This window comes from Panthera pardus, unplaced genomic scaffold, assembly GCF_024362965.1.
Source record: "Panthera pardus isolate Hobbes unplaced genomic scaffold, ASM2436296v1 HiC_scaffold_26, whole genome shotgun sequence".
In the NCBI taxonomy this organism is placed as follows: Eukaryota; Metazoa; Chordata; class Mammalia; order Carnivora; family Felidae; genus Panthera; species Panthera pardus.
Genome location: NW_026526832.1, coordinates 8,180,981 through 8,201,272, shown reverse-complemented (window position 1 = coordinate 8,201,272; position 20,292 = coordinate 8,180,981). Strand labels below are relative to the sequence as shown.

The 20,292-nt window shown below is 39.6% G+C and overlaps 1 protein-coding gene across 4 annotated transcripts in view; it reads right to left on the bottom strand.

The window, feature by feature from the left end:
• The window catches only part of SLC8A1 (solute carrier family 8 member A1), a 381,905-nt gene that overhangs the window by 326,617 nt on the left and 34,996 nt on the right, over nt 1-20,292 (bottom strand). For 2 of the 4 annotated variants that reach the window (XM_019446549.2, XM_019446533.2), the window contains one exon: nt 106-388. The exons of the other annotated variants lie outside the window; for them this stretch is intronic. The gene's annotated coding sequence lies outside the window, so the exon portion shown is untranslated. The remainder of the gene's footprint in view (nt 1-105; nt 389-20,292) is intronic. 4 annotated transcript variants of the gene reach the window in all.

Genomic DNA, 20,292 nt, shown 5'->3' with positions numbered 1-20,292 from the left:
CATCGATTACACGCGCAGACGGGCGCTGCAACTTTTCTTTTCAACCTTCCTCGCCTCTCCCCGCAAGGCAGAACCCTAACCCCGACTTGCCTGCCCATTTCTCACCTCTGAAATTGTTACTCCAGATGTATCTCTCTTCCTCCGCCTTCTATCCCTTGTGCTGAAGGAAGCTCTCGTTTAGCAAAGGGATGTGGGGTTGCATCAATGATTTTCTCTTACCCCCTCATTGTGTTTTTCCTACATGTAGGTAGACGTGCACAGCAGTACCGTGGCTAGAAGCTGCTGACACAAGCAGATAAGGACATGGGGGTGAGGGGAGAGGTGGTCCCCAGCCAAGATCTCTGAAGGATTCTCCGTGTGGCTGTTTCTCTCAAAGATTGCAGCTCACCTGGGAATGAAGACCAAGAAGCTGTTTAACGTGAAAGCCGTGCAGCTTTTCAACTACAGAGAGGAGTAAGAGCTGAGCGGTAAGGTTGAGTTGAGAAAAATCTAATGCAGCAATCGACGAACCATTCATTGGCCTTTCCAAGAGAAGCATTATCATTGCCAATACATCACTTTGCCATAATTAATAAAGGAGCATTGCACCAGGCCCTTGCTCTCTTGACAGCTCATTCATCCTTACAAATCCTTAATGACTTGGCAGGATGAAAGGCTAGACCCACTGTGGAGTTCACAAACCTGGCCCCACATCAGACACACCTGGGAAGCTTGTTAAAAATGCAGATTTCAGCGTCCCGTCTCCAGACTCTGATGTTGAAGTTCTCAAGAGAGACTCCAAGCTTGTGTGTTTAAAGCCCCCGTGGACATCCACCGCTGGTGTAGTCTGGGCGGTTGGGGATGGGGTGGGGTAAGGGGCAGGTGCATGGAGAAGGTGAGAGGAAAAGAGCACCAGGGAGAAAGTTCAGTCCTTAGCAGGGTTCTCCCCGCTACTTACTGTCTGTTCTGTGGCAGCCAGGCCACGGGGGAAAGGAGAATCTGACTCCAGGAACCCCACAGCTTGAGTATGAGGCCAGTGGCTCTCAACCCTGCCTGCACTTCAGAATCTCCTGGGGAGCTTTTAAAAATCCCAGCGCTTAGGCCACACCCCAGACTGATTAACATGGAATCTCTGGGGGTAGGACCCAGGCAGCAGTAATTTTTTCCTTTTTCTTTCTTTCTTTCTTTTTTTTTTTTTTTTTAAGATTCCCCGGTTGATTCCTACAAGTAACCGAGGTTGAGAGCCACTGTTCCGGGCCACTAGCCCTCAACCTTGAATGTGCATTTGAATCTAACCTAGGGATTGCGGTTTCTTATGCAGGCCTAGGATCTGCATTTCTAGAAAACTTACCAGTGGTGTTGGTACCGCCTGAATGAGGACGGTGATTTAATTAACAAGGGTGTTCTGCATGGATCTAACAGTCAGGGGTGCACAGATTCGCGGAGGAAACCAAGCTTCTTGTCTCGTATGTTCCCAGGAACCATTCTCCCCAAGCAACATTGTCCTTGCCTTGCTAGAAGTTAAAATGTTCTTGACTCTCCACAGACTTTTTGTTAGACTGCACTGACTAGTGGGTGTAAACAGAATGACATGTGGGGAGACACAGAAGGTCACTACCTCTCTGTAAGAGTATGTCCTTAGCCAAAAATTACTTAGGGTACTGATTTCAAGGGAGTGTGAGAGGCAGACGTTTGGCTCACACTCAATGAAAGGGACTTGGAGAGAAAAGCGGCTGCTTTCTAAATGACACAGAGCAAAGCATGTAACTAAAGACTCCACCCCCAGGAAACAGGACCAGGCTAACTGAAGGACACTTTTTTCCCCCAATCTAGTCTTTTTTTCCCAATCTAGTCTCATAGTAGGTTAATTTGAATTTTGGGGAGAAAAAAATCTACATTAAGGTCCTCTCTTTACCTAACGCCATTAAAAGGCAGCCTAGTACCCAGTGATTTGGCACCCTTTTTTGATTTGGCCCCATTTCTGAATACTGAATTTTTTTATTCTTCTTCTTCTTATTTTTTTTTTTTTTTTGCCTTTTATTTCTCATTAAAGGCATCTTTACAGGGGTTCCAGGGCCCGAAGGCAAATCAAACCTTTTGCTCCCTCCAAAATGTCATACATGACTGGATTTTTATTGCAAGAATTATCAAAGGCTACATCACTGGCACAAGGCTTAAGGTAAGGAAATTGAGTGGTTTCTGCAGGCTGTGGCTTTGGAAAGAACTATTGTATGTAGGAAGGTGGTGATTTACATTCCAATGCCAATAGTATTTCTTAATTGTAATCTTGAATATGGATTTCCATTCTTTTCATTGAGCTTGGTTATGGATTGCTGATGTTATGTATCCAAAGCAGTATGGTATGACTGTCTAGGGACTCCACAGGGAAATCACTAAGATTTGATATATTCTCAAGATGGTTCTGATTTTCATGAACCAATTCCCTTCCAACCTTCAGGAGATCTTTTAGCAAACTTATTCTCAGACCAAGTATAAATGTGAATAGGCCCTATTTTTTCATCCAGTCTACAGAGAAATGGGACATATGATCAGGGCTACCAAAATTTGTGTTTTAATTTTTTTTAACACGTATTTATTATTGAGAGACAGAGAGAGACAGAGCAGGAGCAAGGGAGGGGCTGAGAGACGGGGAGACACAGAATCGGAAGCAGGCTTCAGGCTCTGAGCTGTCAGCCCAACGCGGGGCTCGAACTCACAAACCGCGAGATCATGACCTGAGCCGAAGTCGGACACTTAACCGATGGAGCCACCCAGGCGCCCCCAAAATTTGTTTTTAATGTTTAATATTTTACTAGAACCCTCAATAATCTTTCCTCATAAGGAAAACAAGTACATGAGTTATATACAAGTACACAAGTATAAAAAAGTAAACAAATTGTAATATCTTTCCTTTTTACTTTGAATCACTTAGGTCAGAGGTACCATTGTTATTTTTCTAGTCTTGGGTCTTCTCCAGGGCGTGAATTTGGAGCTAGTCATTCCCCACCTCGTTTCCTATTGTGCCGGCCTTCACACTCAACTACTTGCTCATTCTTGGGCTTAGTCTGATACCGATTTCTACATAAGAAACGAATAGTATAGTCTCCCGAGCCTAATCAGCAAGCAGAGCTTAGCCTTGGCCACTCTCCCACATCTAGGAACTTCAGGTGGACCACTGGCAACATATGTGCTTTGGGTTTCCTTTGGAAACAGGGCTTTGATTCAGGGATGACTGCAGGGACTTTTTGTTGACTTCTAAGTGCTATCGTTCCTCCTCACTGGGATCTTGTTCCTGCAAGTAAACTTTTACTTCTCTGTTTTGTTTTGACTAGTTAAGCACCACCCTGTGAATTCCATCCAGTAAGTGGACCCTGCTGCTGGGTGGGAGCAACCTCCCCAGTAGACTCAAACTTATAACCCATAATGCCTTCACTGGCAGATCGCCTACTTCCTCTGAACGGCTCACAGTGTTTGGATCAGGGACCTGCACTTCCACATTTGAGCAATTTATAGTCAAGGATTGGGCTTGGACCAAATCCTGGCACTTTTGTTCTCCATTTCTGCACCTTATTACATTAAGGATTTTACCTAGTCAGTGTCCCACAGTTTTACCAATGATAAGGTGACCAGTGAGTAGCTCCATGGCAGAATCATTAGCCAGAGCAATTAGTGGATCAGGAAAGAACAGAAACCGGTTAAGAGTTAAGGATTTGGAGTCAGAATATCTGGGTTTGAATCTCATCACTGGCTGTGTAATCTTGCAGAAGTTCTTTATCCTCTCCAAGTCACAGTATCTTTGCCTGGAAAATCTAGATGGTAAAAATATCTTTAAAGGAGCCATAGGAAGGATGAAGTATATATAATATGCTTGACATAGTTCCTGATCGTAGTAATTATTTAATAAACGATGCCGATGTTATACTATTATTGGTAAAGTTCCATAAAAATGATATTCATAAAGTAAGAAAAAAAGTGTCTATATAATTGGGTTCTGCATAATCAGGCCATCTCATTATCAATAATGATCACGCTATCATTTGTACTATCCAGAATTCTACACAATAAATAAATCCAGGAAGACGGATGCTCTACAGTATAAGAGTACTTTCATTCACTGTAATGAAAGAAGCTGTTGTGTACTTTCCAATTTTGTCTGAAGTACAGAGTGTAGTTATATGTTGGATAAAAGGGGCACCACATTTTTTATATTGGTTTGACACGATTTCAAATCCACTTGTTTATGACAAAGACCAAAAAAAAAAAAAAAAAGTTGCTTTTAGAAGTAAAGTTGTTCTGATACAAGAATGAAGGAAATTGTGTCAGGATATCATCATCTCATCTCTTCTCACCAATAAGAACTCAGCAGCTCAGCTGCTGAGGGCCCCCATGAGGCTTCTGGATAAAAACATACAAAAAACAACTAAGGCAAATGGGCATTTAGACTATACACACCGGAGAGTTTGTAAGGACTATCTGACAGTGTCCGGTCTGGGCAAGGCGATTCCTTGCTCACCTAAAATAGCTCTCCAAAGACCTTGGGGCATTAGCTCCCGCCTTGGTAAAGGCGATTCTTACTGGCAGTGATGAAAACCATCCAGCAGCCCTTGCAAAGATCATCTTGCCCATCAACACCAGAACTACCGTTCCCTAGCAACGTGGTCTAGCAACAGGGAACTTTTACTTTTGCCCTGACAGCTGGACATCAGCTCGCAGTGGGCTAACCCATCTCTCCCAGGTGCCACAACTGCAGTGAATGTGGACTTTATTCCTTTCCTTTCCTCTTGCCTGGAACAACAGTGTGATTAATCAATCATCGATTTGGAGTGTATTATTTCTTCATTGGAGGCATGTTGTTCTTTATTAAGAGGCATCCTGTATGCTATTGACTTGTGACATTCCCGCAGTGAATCTGCTTCAAAGAAATTTCTGGCAAAACAAACTCTGTCTCTGGGCACTAATTTGCTTTCCAAAACAAAACAGCATTCTTACTGGATCACAGTATTTCTTTTCCTTTAGGTCTGGGTATTAACTTGATCCCATCTCTGTGATAATCTGAGGGTATGATTTCCAATAGAGTCATTTTATTTTTTTTAATTTTTTTAAACGTTTATTTATTTTTGAGACAGAGAGAGACAGAGCATGAATGGGGGAGGGGCAGAGAGAGAGGGAGACACAGAATCGGAAGCAGGCTCCAGGCTCTGAGCCATCAGCCCAGAGCCCGACGCGGGGCTCGAACTCACAGACCGCGAGATCGTGACCTGAGCTGAAGTCGGACGCTCAACCGACTGAGCCACCCAGGCGCCCCTCCAATAGAGTCATTTTAAACAAATTCCACTACAATGAAATTTTTGCTTATCACATCGATTTTATTAACAGATGAACTTAACCTGCAGGACATAAGCTTCTTCACTAAGTTTGCACAAACTTTCCTCAGTGTTGATTCAAGGACTCTCTACCAACGGAGATTCAAGATCAAAGCCTCCAGGGTACTCTGTACCAGCAAGCTGTTCCTCACAATCTCATCAATCCAGTTCCGAAGCAATGTCCCTGTGAGATTACACTTCAGCTTTTTTCAGTAAATCTCTTTTCTAAAGCATCATCTATGACATATAGCTCCCTTACTGCATCTTTGATTGCTGGCCACTGATCAGAATATTCTGAGAACCACCAATGTTTTAGCAGTTACCAAAGTGTCCAGACAGTAGCCCTTGAAAATGGTGACAGCAAAGATACCTAAGAAGGACATAGACTGAACTTATGGATGTCTTCATCCATGGTTTTTAAGATGCCGATTCTGCTACCACCAGAAGTATCTGGAAATAATGAAACTATATGCCTTTGTCTCTAAAAGTTCAGAATCTTTTCTAGTGTGGCCTAGAGTCTAGCAATCATGAGCAAGAAAAGTTCCAAAGCTACGTTCTATTTTCCTTTTCTTTTAAAATCTTATCCTGTCACTCAAAAAGCTTAACCGTCTTTGGATTTGCTTAACATTTTTTGAGAGTGTATACCAAGATAAATGTCATTTGTGTAGCTATTGAAATCATTTGTCATATACAACCTAACTTGTGTTTATGGAATCCTTAGGAACCAGTGAGGGAGTTATGATTACCCTCATTTTACAGACTGAGATAGTTCAAACAGACTTACCCAACCCCGGCTACGCGTAAGTATCCATTAAGTATACTTAAGCCCAGACCCACTCTTGGAGTTTCTGTTCTTATTGGTTGGAAGTGGAATATAGGCCCTGGAAATGTTTTAAGTTCCTGAGTGGTTCTAAGTTTCAGCCAGAGCTGAGAACCACTGGCCTAAGATCAAATAGGTAATTAGTGGTAAGGACAAGTGAAACAAAAAATCCCTTTACATCTGCCACAATGATCCTTGTAGTCTGCTATTCCATCAAACATTGGTATTTAACAGGATATAAAAATAGGGACTCTTCTTGGCAACTTAAGAGAGCTTGCAAATGTTTGGGGGCCTTTTACATCTCTAAGGGGCATAAGTGAGTTTTGTAATTGACCTGACAAAAATATACAAGCAGATTAGAAGAGATGATCAAGAAAACCGAGTCCATTGGCTGCGTGGCCTGTTTCTGTTTTGTTGAACACTCAATCCCCAGCATCTAGAGTAGTTTGGGTATATGGTAGATGAATTAATAAAGCACATATTGTCCCCTGTAAAGGACTGGCCTGTGTGGACAGAAGATGGGCTTTGGTTCTAGGGTAAAGTAAACTCTTTGGCCCCTGTCCAGTGCAAATTGCAACTCAATAGCAATCATCTCCTTGTAGCTATAGTGCAGGCCCTGGTTAGCAACTGACATGTCACCATATCCACACCCACAGTCCTGCCTGGCCACCTGCTCTGTGATGACAGACAGATTGTCTGTGACATTGCAGGAGGCCAGACCACACAGAGATGGCAATCTGACCAAGCCTCAGGCGTGCGCCTGTAAACTGACCCTTTGTCAATTATCTCAGGAATTACTTATAAGCTCATTTGGCCCACTTTGTAAGAATGTCAGAGAATCTCTTATTTCCTGTTAAGAGAGGCTCTTTAGGCATATAATTTATGGATATGTGCTTGTTTTTTCATATATTATTTTTCAAGAATCAAGGAATCTGTGAATTCTCTGATATGTTCAGAGTCAGTTATCAAGCAACTCTTACTAAAGGCAAAAAGTGAGGAGGGGCAGAGACAAATAAAATGCAGTTAAGAATGTTAATGTCATGTTAATTCATTATTTCATTCATTCCTTTATGTGTTCATTCAACAACTATTGATGAAAGCCTACTCTGAGCCAGGCACCGTCCCAGATCTGAGATACAATGGAGAAAACATCAGTTAACTTTCCCATCCTGGGGGGACTGACATACTACTATAAAAAGAAGAGGTGGGAGTCCACATAAACAAATGGACACATAATAGGGTATCAGATGGAGATACTGCTATGGAGGAAATGAAGCAAGGCAATCAAGATCGTGACTTCAGGAAGCAAGCACCAGTTTAGGTGGTCAGTTTCGCAGACACCTCGATGAAGTTGGAATTTCCTATTGACCACGCGATCCCTTTTTTTGAGAGTCCCAAACAAACGAATTGATAGAGCACAGTGTTTTGTTCGCTTGATCATTTGAGTTGATCTGCCTTGAGCTGAGGCTCTTTTCGAAATTCTCGCCTCAAAGTAGCTGGGCATTATCAGGCCTAGTTGCAGAGGCACCGACACGTGGTTTGCACCTGTGCGTTCAGGTGCACATTCGTCTGAAGTAAATCCAAGAGTTGTTCCAGAAAGACAGCTCCCAGAGGTTGCACACAAAATGCCTGTATTTCTTCTAAGGCAGAGCTGCTGCAAGAATTCTGAGTGTCCCTTCAGTTTTTACTTAAAGGATGGTGCCTTCATACAACTGGATGGCAAACTTTACATAAGAGAGCTGTCAGACCTCTGATCACAAAGTCAACAGCACTGGTGAGGAAGGAAGGGGAATAACATGTGTGTAGTTACCGATGGTTCTAGTGCTTCCTCCCATGAGTTTGTCACACCTCCTGTATCCTTCCTTCTACATTCTTATCTGAGATCACAAAATACATATAGCGCACACACACACACACACACACACACACACACATATTGAGCTCACACACACAACACTCTTACACGAACGCACACGTTCATAAACACAAATCTTAACTGTGGCTAAATATCTAATTATTGGTAAATCATCATCTGCGAATTTGCAAAAACACATGAAAATAATAGCTGACTTCTAATTTTTTTCTGACTTTATTTAACCGTAATTGTCTTCAATTGGCCGGATCTTAAATACTGAGTTTCACATCAGCTTAGTAGCTCATAGGCTAACACAGAGTACGACCCATGTACTGCCCTCTTTCAAAATGAGTGATGATAGATTTGAGGCCTAAAAAAGAGACTTGATTTATGTATCTTACAGATCTTAAGAGACATTTGGTTTTTGTCTTCCTGTTTCTTATGTCAAAAAAAAAATCTCTGCATCTAGAAATTGCTCAAAGAAAACCAGATTTGATATGGAAATTATTCACAGCAAAATGCCAACCTAACTCAAAATAGATGATCAATACATATGTGTTGAATAAATGATGCAAATTAATGGAGCATGCCTTGTTATAGGGCAATCATGTAAAGAAACTTTGCAGATTTACTGGCTGAATTTGTAAATCATTCGGGCAGCAAATAGTAAGTGACTACTCCATTCAGTGCCATGAACTAAGTCCTGTGGGAGTTAAAAACATGAATTAGATACCTCTAGGAATTTAACTCCACAGTGAGAATCAGACTCTGAAAAATTTTGAGCACATGAGGGCTAGAGCCAGAGAAGCACTTCCTAAAGGTACATCTTGAGGAGGGTATGAAATGTGTCAAAGTGAACATGGTCAAGGATAAAGAGACCAGTAAGGAGATGATTGCAGTCATTTCACGGTAGGCCCCAACCAGTACGGGGACTCTAAGCGATGACTGGAAAACAAAGGAAGAATATGTTTATCTTTCTCCTTGGCTCAGAACTTCAGCAGAGTCTCATTACTACTGCTCCTTCCCCAGCCCAGTATTTTTTTAAATCACTGAGTTTTCACTTTCAGAGGAAGCCTTCTGGATAGTTCCAATTGGAACACATATGATGTCTGTAAGGCTGTTAGTATTCTAGGAAACAAGTCTCCTTTAAGTGTGTATACTAAAGGGGTGGGGGTGGGGGGTCATCTGGCCCAACAGGCAAGGAGAGTATTTCATCCCTGGGATGGTGCATGGTGATAATAAAGAGTAGACAACCCTCAGTGAGTTTTATTATTATTTTTAAATTCTCCACAAACAATGAGTCCCCTATTTTTTGCACCTTAGTGTTACTGTTCCCACTGCCTGACCCCCTTGATGAGGATGGCTGCCTTTTTTAATAGGATATGGGAAACTGAGAGTATCTGGTCTTCTTTCTATGACTTATATCTGACTTGTAAGTAGAGAGCAGGTGAAAAGATCCTAACCCCCTCACCCCACCCTTACAGCCACTCCACTAGTAAATTGTCAGACATTTACATCTACTGTGTGGGAAAGCCAAATGGAGCCAAGTTTGACAAAGTATGGCCTTTATAAAGAGCCTCTTACTTCCCCATAACTAAAACTGCTTTTAATATTATTTTAGAGATATATAGAATAGATGAAGAAACTCTGAATGTAGTCATAACATTTAATCAAATATTTTTTGCCTTTTGATCACACACACACACTAACTCACTCACTCACTTAGAAGAACACTGTTTTGCTGAAAGCAGTCTTATTTGTTCAATAAAAGATTCCGGAAGAACCAATTAGCTTGCTTTTTCATATGTGTCTCTGACACCTCTTGTGACACAGCCTTATTCTGACACAAACTAAAAAGCTATACATTTGTCATTAGGAGAAATCTAGTGTTAATTGATCACTAACAATACTTGGCATTGTAAGATATATTTTTAAAAGGGAAAGCATGTATTAGATGTTTAGATCTTCATCCTTTTGTTTTAAAGTGAAATGTTATTATGCATCCCGATGTTTATAACAGCACTATCCACAATAGCCAAATATGGAAAGAGCTCAAATGTCCATCGATGGATGAATGGATAAAGAAGATACGGTATATATATATATATATATATATATATATATATATATATATACATACACACACACACACACACACACACACACACACACACAATGGAGTGTTACTCGGCAATCAAAAAGAATGAAATCTTGCCATTTGCAACTACATGGATGGAACTGGAGGGTATTGTGCTAAGCAAAATTAGTCAGTCAGAGAAAGACAAGTATCATATGACTTCACTCATATGAGGACTTTAAGAGACAAAACATATGAACATAAGGGAAGGGAAACAAAAATAATATAAAAACAGGGAGGGGGACAAAACATAAGAGATTCTTAAATATGGAGAACAAACAGAGGGTCGCTGGAGGGGTTTGGGAACGGGGAAGGGCTAAATGGGTAAGGGGCATTAGGGAATCTACTCCTGAAATCATTGTTGCACTATATGCTAACTAATTCGGATGTAAATTAAAACAATAAAATGAAAAAAATAATAAAATAAAATAAAGTGAAATTGTATTTATTTTATTCAAAAAATTTAAGACATTTGATTTTTTTAATGTTTATTTACTTTGAGAGAGAGATAGAGCAGGAGAGGGGGCAGAGAGAGAGAGAGAGAGAGAGAACCCTAAGCAGTCTCCATGCTGTCAGCACAGAGCCCTACACAGGGCTCAAACTCATGAACTGTAAGATCATGACCTGGGCTGAAATCAAGAGTCAGACACTTAACCGAGTGAGTAACTCATGTGCCCCTAATACATTTGATTATTAATTAAAATTAAGTTTTAATAAACTTATTTAAATAAAATTGCATTAAGAAAGGAAACTTTTTTTTTCCTTTTTCTGTGAGAGAAAGTATCTTATGGTCAGAACAGATGTGAGTTTGTATTTTGTGGAAATGGGCTTGAAATTTGGTAGTTACCTGCTAGCAATACAATCACAGATAAAAATCATTTATTCATGCAATCATTTATTGAGTTTTTAAAAGTAACTGTTAAGAAAGAGACCGTGTGAGACATAAGGAATTATGGAGAACACATGAGAAAATTGGGCTTTCATCCTGAGGAAGAAAAGAGACATTAACCAAATTGCCCAATTTTCTACTACAGGAAGATGACCATTTTTAGAAGATTCTGTTCTTTTTATATCTTCCATAAATGCTTTCCCAAATTACCCTCTTACACCTATAGATAAGAAGAAATATTGATAGCCGAAGTGAACAAATTAATTCTGGTTCAATTCTGAAATTGACAATGCATTTCATAACTAAAAGATTCCTATATTTCCACCTGTTTACTTGAAGTTAAAATTTCTGCCTTGTAGTATATATACAAATAAGCAATTATGCACATTGTGTTATGTACTCTGTCAGGAGTTGTGGGAGGACAGTACTCAAAAAGTTCCTCCTCTTTGAGTAATGAGAGGAGGCTCCCAAAGGAATTGTTTTAAAGACTGTAAGAAGCAGAGACTGACACCTGATTTCCCAGTCTTGTCTCCAATTTGCTTTTGAATTATAAAGTCCTGGGGTGATGAAAAGACCACCAAGGAGAAACGGGGTGTGGTGGTCTCAGAAGTGGGGCTGTAGCATGGAGATGAGATAGGGCTGTAGACCCAAAACAATAATCCAATCACACAGAAGTTGTTCCGTGCCTGGAAAAGATGCTGAGGAAAGGGTTCCTCCCCAGTGGGAACAGTTAAGGACTTTACCTGACCACACGAAGCATATAACCAATGGGATGGGTCAGCAGTAGGATCCAACATGAAGGAGTTGCAACCTTGCCCCAAGAAGTGTTCCCCCTCCTCCATCCCTGCTGAAATAGTACAGGAATGTAGAAGAAAGAGGGTGAGCAGAAGGTAGACAATATCCCTTCCTCCCCAAGTCTTTAGAGCAGTGGTTCTCAGTTGGGGTGGTAGGGCTCCTTAGGGGCAATTTGGAAATTCTTGGGGGTGTTTTGTTGTCACGATAACATGGAAGTTGCTATAGACATTTAGTGGGCCAGGGTCAGAGAGGCAACGCATATTACAATGTGTGAGCCAGTTCCATACAGTGAATAATTGTTCTTCCTTTCATAGAACTTTCATATGTTCTATAGGACACTCATATACGTGAAGAAACTTACTAGCAGAGCCTGGAACCTAACTCTCGTTTTTGTAGGAGTAAATATTTTTTGCATGTTTTGACTTAACGCTGATTTTTCCAGGAATGTAACAACTGTGTATATTGAGGAAAGAAAAAAGTACTTTGTTTTATTTGAAAATTAACAAGAGCTGTCCACAAGTTTGGAAAATCACTTCATTGATGGCAATGTTGCTTGTTAACCAACATTTGTAGCTGTTGCCCTCAGGGTAGTTCTACATAATGGGACAAGCATCTGACTGCTCCAACAGATCTTTTGGAATGGCGATACCTGAGTTTTATAAATTGAACAGCATATTAGCTCATTTTTAGAATATTGGCATTTATTCCCCTTTTATGGTATAATTAGAACATTTTACAAAATTGTTAAAAATTATACATGGAATGGGTTATGTTATCCATTAATTTTATTTCAGAATCATGAAGAGCTTGCGACAGCATATTTGTTGTAGACGAGGGAAGTTGGATGTGAAGGAATTGATAACCTCTCCAAGTTTGTAACTGTCTAATACTTGCAAATGTAGTCTGAAGTGTCAAGGGCAGGAATTGGGGGAGAAATTTGCATCAATTATGAGCTTGAAATTTAACGATACATGTGAATGAGTCAATTACAATAATGAGGCTCGCTCAATAACTCAAATTGACCAAAAATTTTCTGCATTGGTATGCCTTTTAGGGAACCACTGCTGGAAAGGAGTTCCACCAGAGAACTCCACTGGAGACAATCATTCCAAAATGACTTAAGGACCTTCCCTGTAGCTTTTATATTCCAACTGGATGATCACGTACTGGAAAACTGGAAAGAATGTGTAGTTAACAGTTTTGCTACTAACTGGTCGCTGCCAACCTTGTCTCTTTTCGTCTCTTCTACAGAACGATGATTTGCTAACTTTTGCTTCTTCATTAAAGGTCATAACAGCCCTGAGCTTTGCATCTCTTGCAAACTGAGAATTCAAATAAATTTTTTGTCTCTTTCAATATGATTCTGAGAATCATAAAGTGCAAGAAGCATAAAGTGTTTGCAATGACGGGAACTGTGATTCTGTACCTTCTTACATTCCAAGATACTCAGACCCATAGCTCATGTTGATTGCTTGTCCTTCTCCCAAACCCAACCCAAGGAGCACAGATGCTAGAAAGTTTCACTTGGTCTTTCCATTTCCAATGGATGATGCCAATTTCTTTATTCACATACATGATGTACCTGAAAAAAACCTATTTATGATTACTTGACATCATTAACTCATTCTAAATGGCCCAAGAGGGCACTAAATATAGGAGTGTCTAGATGTTGAGATGAGTTAATCATATATTCATATAGGAACAGGTGCTCTAAAACCAAAATATACAGAGAAAGAAAGAAGCTGGGTACGTGCTTTAAAAGATGGATTAATTTGAGAGTGAAATCCCACCAGGAGGGAATAGTTAATTAAATCCTCTGAAAGGAATGGAATGGAGCCCCAAGGCTGGCTGGAGTCTAAACTGATAGAACACAGTGTTTATCATGCTCCTTAGGGTTTGTATCTGACCCTCGGGAAGGTTGTGCAGCTTCAATTTTTTTCTGTCCAAAGAGTTCACTGTTAAGCCCCAGTTACCCAGCTTGAAAATGTCTCCTACTGCCAGAGATGAGACAGGGGTAGGGACTGATGTAAACCCAACGCCACTAAGAGGGCAGCTCAACGTAAAAGGATCTGCTTTATAGAGCATGGCCCACAGATCACACAACAGCACTGCCCTCCTTGACAAGGGTCAGCATCCTGATGGTTCAAGTTGCTTCTGATGAGGGATGATGGTGCTATTAATTGTTTAAGTATTATAGAAGAAGGAAAAACTCTAAACTGTTCCATTCACTTCTCCAAATTCTCTTTTTCCTCTCAAAACCACTGCTAGCTACCATGTTTGTTTCCCTTTGTTTCTTCTATAGAACGCTGACTTGCTACTTACTACTTTTTGCTTCTTCATTAAAGGTCATATGATGTCTCTTTGCATTTGACATTCACATAAACAACTCATGTCCTTTTATTCCCTCCAGAATGCTATTTTCTTTCATCAAGTCCTTATTAATTTCCACTTTTCCCCCCCAAAAAACAATAGTGGTTTCCTTTGATCCTTTGGAATTTACTATGTGTTCACCATCTTTTTCTACCACATTCATGATACTACATTTCTATGGCTATCACCTTGTAATGTTCACAAAGTAATTTGCAATAACAAAATTGAAGATTTTTTCAGATATTATCATATTCCTGTGCAAAAATGAATTATTATTAACTGTGTCTATAACGTTAAGCAAACTAGCTCAGGATCCTAGGTCTCAGGTTGAATGTCTACAAGATGGGTATTGAACTGATTTCTGTCTCTTTCCTCCATTAAACCATTGAGATTTCATGATATAAAGTCTCAGCTTTCACTTTAGGTTTCAAAGCTCATGTTCCATCATTTAGTCTACATCATATGTCACAAGAGAGGTGATGTGGATTTATCAGCATCCTCCTCCATATTCGGAAATTCCCTTTATCTTGTTCAAAACACCGTCATTCACTTTTTCTGGAAAGATAACTTTGAGATAATACTGACTGTAGTGGTGTTTACTTACTTAAAAATTAGTGGCGTTTGTGTATTTTTTACTGTTTATTGCTATTGCTTTTTACAGAAAAAAAAATGTTCTTTCCTGTCCATCTAAACAATAATTTTTCAAGTCAACAATCACTCAATTGTTTTGATGAGGAAGACTTTTCATGTCTTTCCATGTGGTTCCCAGCATTGCCCATTAAGTTTAAGTAAGCTCCTCATGAAAGCAAAAGAATTTTTAGATTATCATAATTTTCTATCTTTATTGTAATTTCTCTTAATTAAAAGTAGATTTTCTTTTCTGCACTTTGTGTCTAACTCGGTGTGCAGAAATTTTTTGTACATAATAATCTGCCTTTAAATACATCCCTCACCCTTTATCATAGTAAATTTCAAACATAAGTAAAAGAAGGAGAAGTAGAGCTAGTCCCCAAGTACCTACTTTCTGCTTCGCCAGTTCACAACAAATTGTCGAGTCTGTGGCATCTAGATGTCTCCTCTAGTTGATATTGTTGATATCAACTAGTTGATCTTTGTTGATTTGTGTTGCTATTTCAAAGTCACTCCTAGATATTACATTATTTTCATCAGTAAATACTTCAATGTGTATTTCTAAAAGAGGACTCTTTTTCATAACTGCAACAACATTGCCACACTTAAGAAATTGACAATAATCATTTAATTCCATCAGATATCCCGTGAAGAAATGGCTCTGATTCTCTCATTAAACAATATGTTTGCCATTAGTCTGTGAGAATAGTGATCCGAATAACATTAAAACATTACATACGTATGGAGTGTCTTTAAGAACCTCTTTACCTATAAATCCCTCCTCTCTTTATTTTTGCAGTTGAATGTTCTAAGACATCAAGTCCTTTGTTCTGTCAAGTTTCACACATTCTGGAATTTGCTGAACACATTACTATATCTTTTAATGGACTTCTGTCTTCTATCTTTTCTATAAATTTCATTGCTTATCTGGCATGACTGTATGATAGGGAGTCTTGTGTATATACCTCACATTTTGTCATATCAAGAAGTAAATGATGTCTGGTTGCCCTCTTTCTGTGTTGTTAAACTTATTAGTGTGTTCAGGTATCCTTGGCTTGATTCATCTATCATAAAGTTCCCATCTAGTGTTTTCAGCAACCATTGATGATTATTGCCAGATCCTTTATTTCATTGGAGATTTAAAATTAGAAATATTCTGTCATTACTTCATAATTTACTAATTGGAATTCTTAAAAGCAGAACTTTCTCTTGAAAGGGAGTAGAATTTGCCACCCCAAATATGTCTCTTTGGTATACGGATTATTTTAGAGTTATTATTTTTTAGAAATTTTTGTTTTGTTTTGTTTTGTTTAAGTGTGTTTGTTTGTTTTTGCACGCGAGAGATTGAGAGTGTGTGCGCACAAGCAGGAGAGGCAGAGAAGCAGAGACAGAGAGAGAGAGAGAATCCCAAGCAGGCTCTGCACTGTCAGCTTTGGTTTTGTTTTTGTGTTTCTTTTTTTAGGTTTATTCATTTATTTCTTTTTGAAAGAGAGAGAGAGTGAGAGAGCATTCTGGCGAGCAAGGGAGGAGAAGAGGGGGAGGAACAGAGAAAGAATCCCAAGCAGGCTCCATGCTATCAGCACAAGCCCAACACAGGGCTTGAACTTGCCAACTGTGAGATCATGACCTGAGCCCAAACCAAGAGTCAGATGCTTCACAGACTGAGACACTCAGGTGCCCTTGGAGTTATTTTTTTTTTTTTTTAATTTTTTTTTCAACGTTTTTTATTTATTTTTGGGACAGAGAGAGACAGAGCATGAACGGGGGAGGGGCAGAGAGAGAGGGAGACACAGAATCGGAAACAGGCTCCAGGCTCCGAGCCATCAGCCCAGAGCCTGATGCGGGGCTCGAACTCACGGACCGCGAGATCGTGACCTGGCTGAAGTCGGACGCTTAACCGACTGCGCCACCCAGGCGCCCCTGGAGTTATTATTTTTAAGAAGCAGACAACACAGGAGAAAACTGAATAGAAGCTACCGTTTTGTGAGAAACACTTACTTTTACAGGGAAATCTCCTTCTCTGTACCAGAAGGAGGATGACCAAATTTCTAGAAATTCTTGTCAATGGAGAAGCCATGTATTTAAATCTCAATAACAACCATATGCTTGATTTCTGTGCTTTTCTTGATAGCCTTTCATAACTGGACACCCTCAACCCCAACATTTTTCTTTTTTTTCTTCATCTGCAGATGGCATTTAAGGTGATGGTTTGGGCCATTTTAGGAGTTTTTCAGTTTTCCTGCATATCTTCCAACATCTATACAAGAGGTATACATGCTACTAAACTTCTGTTTATTTTTCTCCTGTCATTCTGTCTTTTATTACAGGGGGTCTCCGCCAAGAACCTAGAGAAGCAGAGGGAAAATTATTTCTCCTCCTCTACTCTCATCAACTGTTAGGTTACCCTGAAGTTCGATTTGAAGAGTGTTTTAATACTTTCAGTAATCCTACTTATGCACACTCCCTATTTTCTCCTATTTGGCTTAATCCACTTTTTAATGTAGCCCCCCCTTAAAACAGCATTTAATTAAAAACTGAAAAACAGCATTATTTCAGTTAAGGCTCCATACTTTATAGAGACTTAAACATTTCCTGTTATGTTTAAATCCAGGCAGTTTTTCTAGAGGGCAATCTGGCAAACTTTTTATTTTTAATGCGCACGCCTTTAGTCAGAGTAATTCTGCATCAAGTAACCTAGCCAAAGAAAATAATTGAAAAGTATGCACAGATATAAATGCACACAAATTCAACACAGCATTGTTTATAATAGCTAAAAATTATTGCAAACAATCTAAATGTCTAGCAATAGGCTATCTAACACATTGTGGTAACCATGAGCAACCATTGAAAATGGAATTAGAGATCCATGTTGACATGAACAGAATGATCTATAGATCAATATAAGATACAGATCTATACTGACATGAACATATATTGTGTTAAAAGCAGGTTACAAAAAATATCATGTATAGCTAGATGCTATAATTATAAAAGGAATAAATTCATGAGAATAGATACAGATATACAGCTATATGCATAGAAAAATTCAGAAAGCCTATCCCTTCAAATGTTACTTATATAGATTTCTGGACAGTGGCACTGAAGTAATTTTCTCTTTCTACTTTACTTACTTTCATACATATATATGCCTTTTTTTTCACAACTAACAATGACAATAAACCAAAATTTGATTTATTTTTTATGATTAAAGAAGACGTTTCAATCATAAATAAAAAAAAGTCTTTAATTGCAAAGAACCCAATAAATCAATTTTCAATTTGTAAATAAAGAAGATCCTTGTTCACTGTCACTTGAGCCTAACACACACCACTCTTTCTTCTTCCCTTAAATGTCATGGTACAGATTACAGTTAAATAGTTTTGCTAGTGCTATGATTTCCACCTTCCAACTTTTAAAATTTTATGTCTACGCTTGATGCTTCTTATCACCTGTGAAATTGCTGACTTTATACTAAACAGGGCTGCTGGAACCTTTACACTGAAGACTAAGTTTCTCAAAAAGCAGCCTTTGCCATTGCTAATGTTCCGTGGTCCATGGAGACTCTGTGCATATTATGCTCTTAAATTTTTAGTCTCACTTTGTGGTATAAGTATCAATAACCTCACTTGACAGAGGAGAGGAAAGGCCATGTTCACACAGCTAATAAACTCCTAAGCCGGGAATCGGATCCAGGATTTTTGACTCTAAAGTCCATTCTTTGCCCTCTTGACCACTGTATCCCCTATTGGTCTCATTCACCTCTTTCCTACCTTGAAAGTCTCATCTGACAAGTCTTAACCACACAGAGAAGAGCTTACTTAATTCTCTGCCACCACATTTGTTGGGATAGATTACCTTATCCATCAATGTCTAACCCCTCATCACTAGCACAACATTAGCTCCTGTGAAAGAGGGACATACTACTTCTTTCACCACCCTATGTACTGAGACAGTCATAAATTGCGAGCCAAGCACACTGAATTGTTATTGCTGCCTAGACATAATGTTTTTCCATCAGTCAGATAGAGGAAGCACACCCTTCATTAAAGTAAGAAGTAACCAACCTCAGACATCTGTCTGGAAATACCCTACTCATATACCCCGTGGCAAGAAAGTTGACAGGAAATCTGAAATGATTACTCCAATTGCAATGAGCTGAAACAGGTTGTTTAAAATTACAACCAGTGCAAATATCAGATAACTGGCAAGAGAGGGCAAGATTCACGTTTTAATCAAAATTTCTAAGGCAGAAACTTTAATATGCATGTTTCTATGTCACACCGGCAAATCTTAAAAAAATTAAGAAGTTTTAAAAGATATGTATCCATCTATGATGCATCACCTGAGGAATGAAAGGGGCAGGGCATCAACTATGTAGGATAGAGCACTCTTCCGGCTGAGGGGAGGAATGTAGTGAGAAGGACAATGGACAAACTTGACCTGTGTCTAAGCCAGGGGGATCAGGTGGGCGTGAAAACAGAGGAATCGAAGATGTATAGAGAGCCAAGTGCTGTCAACAGTGACCTAACCTGCATGTGATAAAGCAATGCATGATAGTCTTGCAGTAAACTTACCCTTGCATGTTGTGAAGTAAAAAAAAAAACCCTAAGACCTTGAATTGGAAGATCTAGATTCCAGCTTGACAACATCTATCACTCAAATTAATCTTTAATCTCTGTGAGTTACTCCTTTTATAAAATGGAAATGAAGCATTTCATCCCCCAACCCACGGAGTCACTGAGATTGAATGAGAAAACACTAGGCATAGCATAAAGCATCATGTTAATGCAAGGCTGAGATTTTAGAATTATTTGCCAATTACCCAATCCTAACTGTGTTCTTGCCTGTTTCAGAGATGCATCGTCCGTCAACAAATGTTTTCTGAGAGCCTACTTATGTACCAGGCCTGTTCGAGGTGCTGCCCGTACAGCACAATAAAACTGACTGCCCTTCTGGAGTTTACATAGCCAATTAGTGGAGACCAAAATTATAGACTACTAGATTTGTGAGGGCCATTAATGCATCCAACTCAACAGATATTCCTGAGCACCTCCATGGGTCAAGCACAGCGATGGAATAGAATGTACACACCATCTGTTGTAGAGCTTATGGCTTAGAAGCCTGGCGTTGGCCAAGTTTAAGGTGAACCATAATACAGCATCGTACAGCTAAGATAATGCAGCGGAGACACACAACCCCTATTTAGGAGTCAGGAGAGCATCCCGAGGGAAGCAGTGCACATGGCAGAAGACAGAATAGAGAAGAGAGCTAGTGACAACTTTCCCATGCTACCCTGCAGTTTTGAGTACAGTGTTCCTGGCTGCGTGCATCCAAGGAAGAGACCTGAGACACAGAGGATCTAGAAATTGTTAACACATGGTACATGATGAAAACAACCCCTGATGATATCTATCTTGGAATATTAAAGACTTAAACATAATAAATATCTTATTA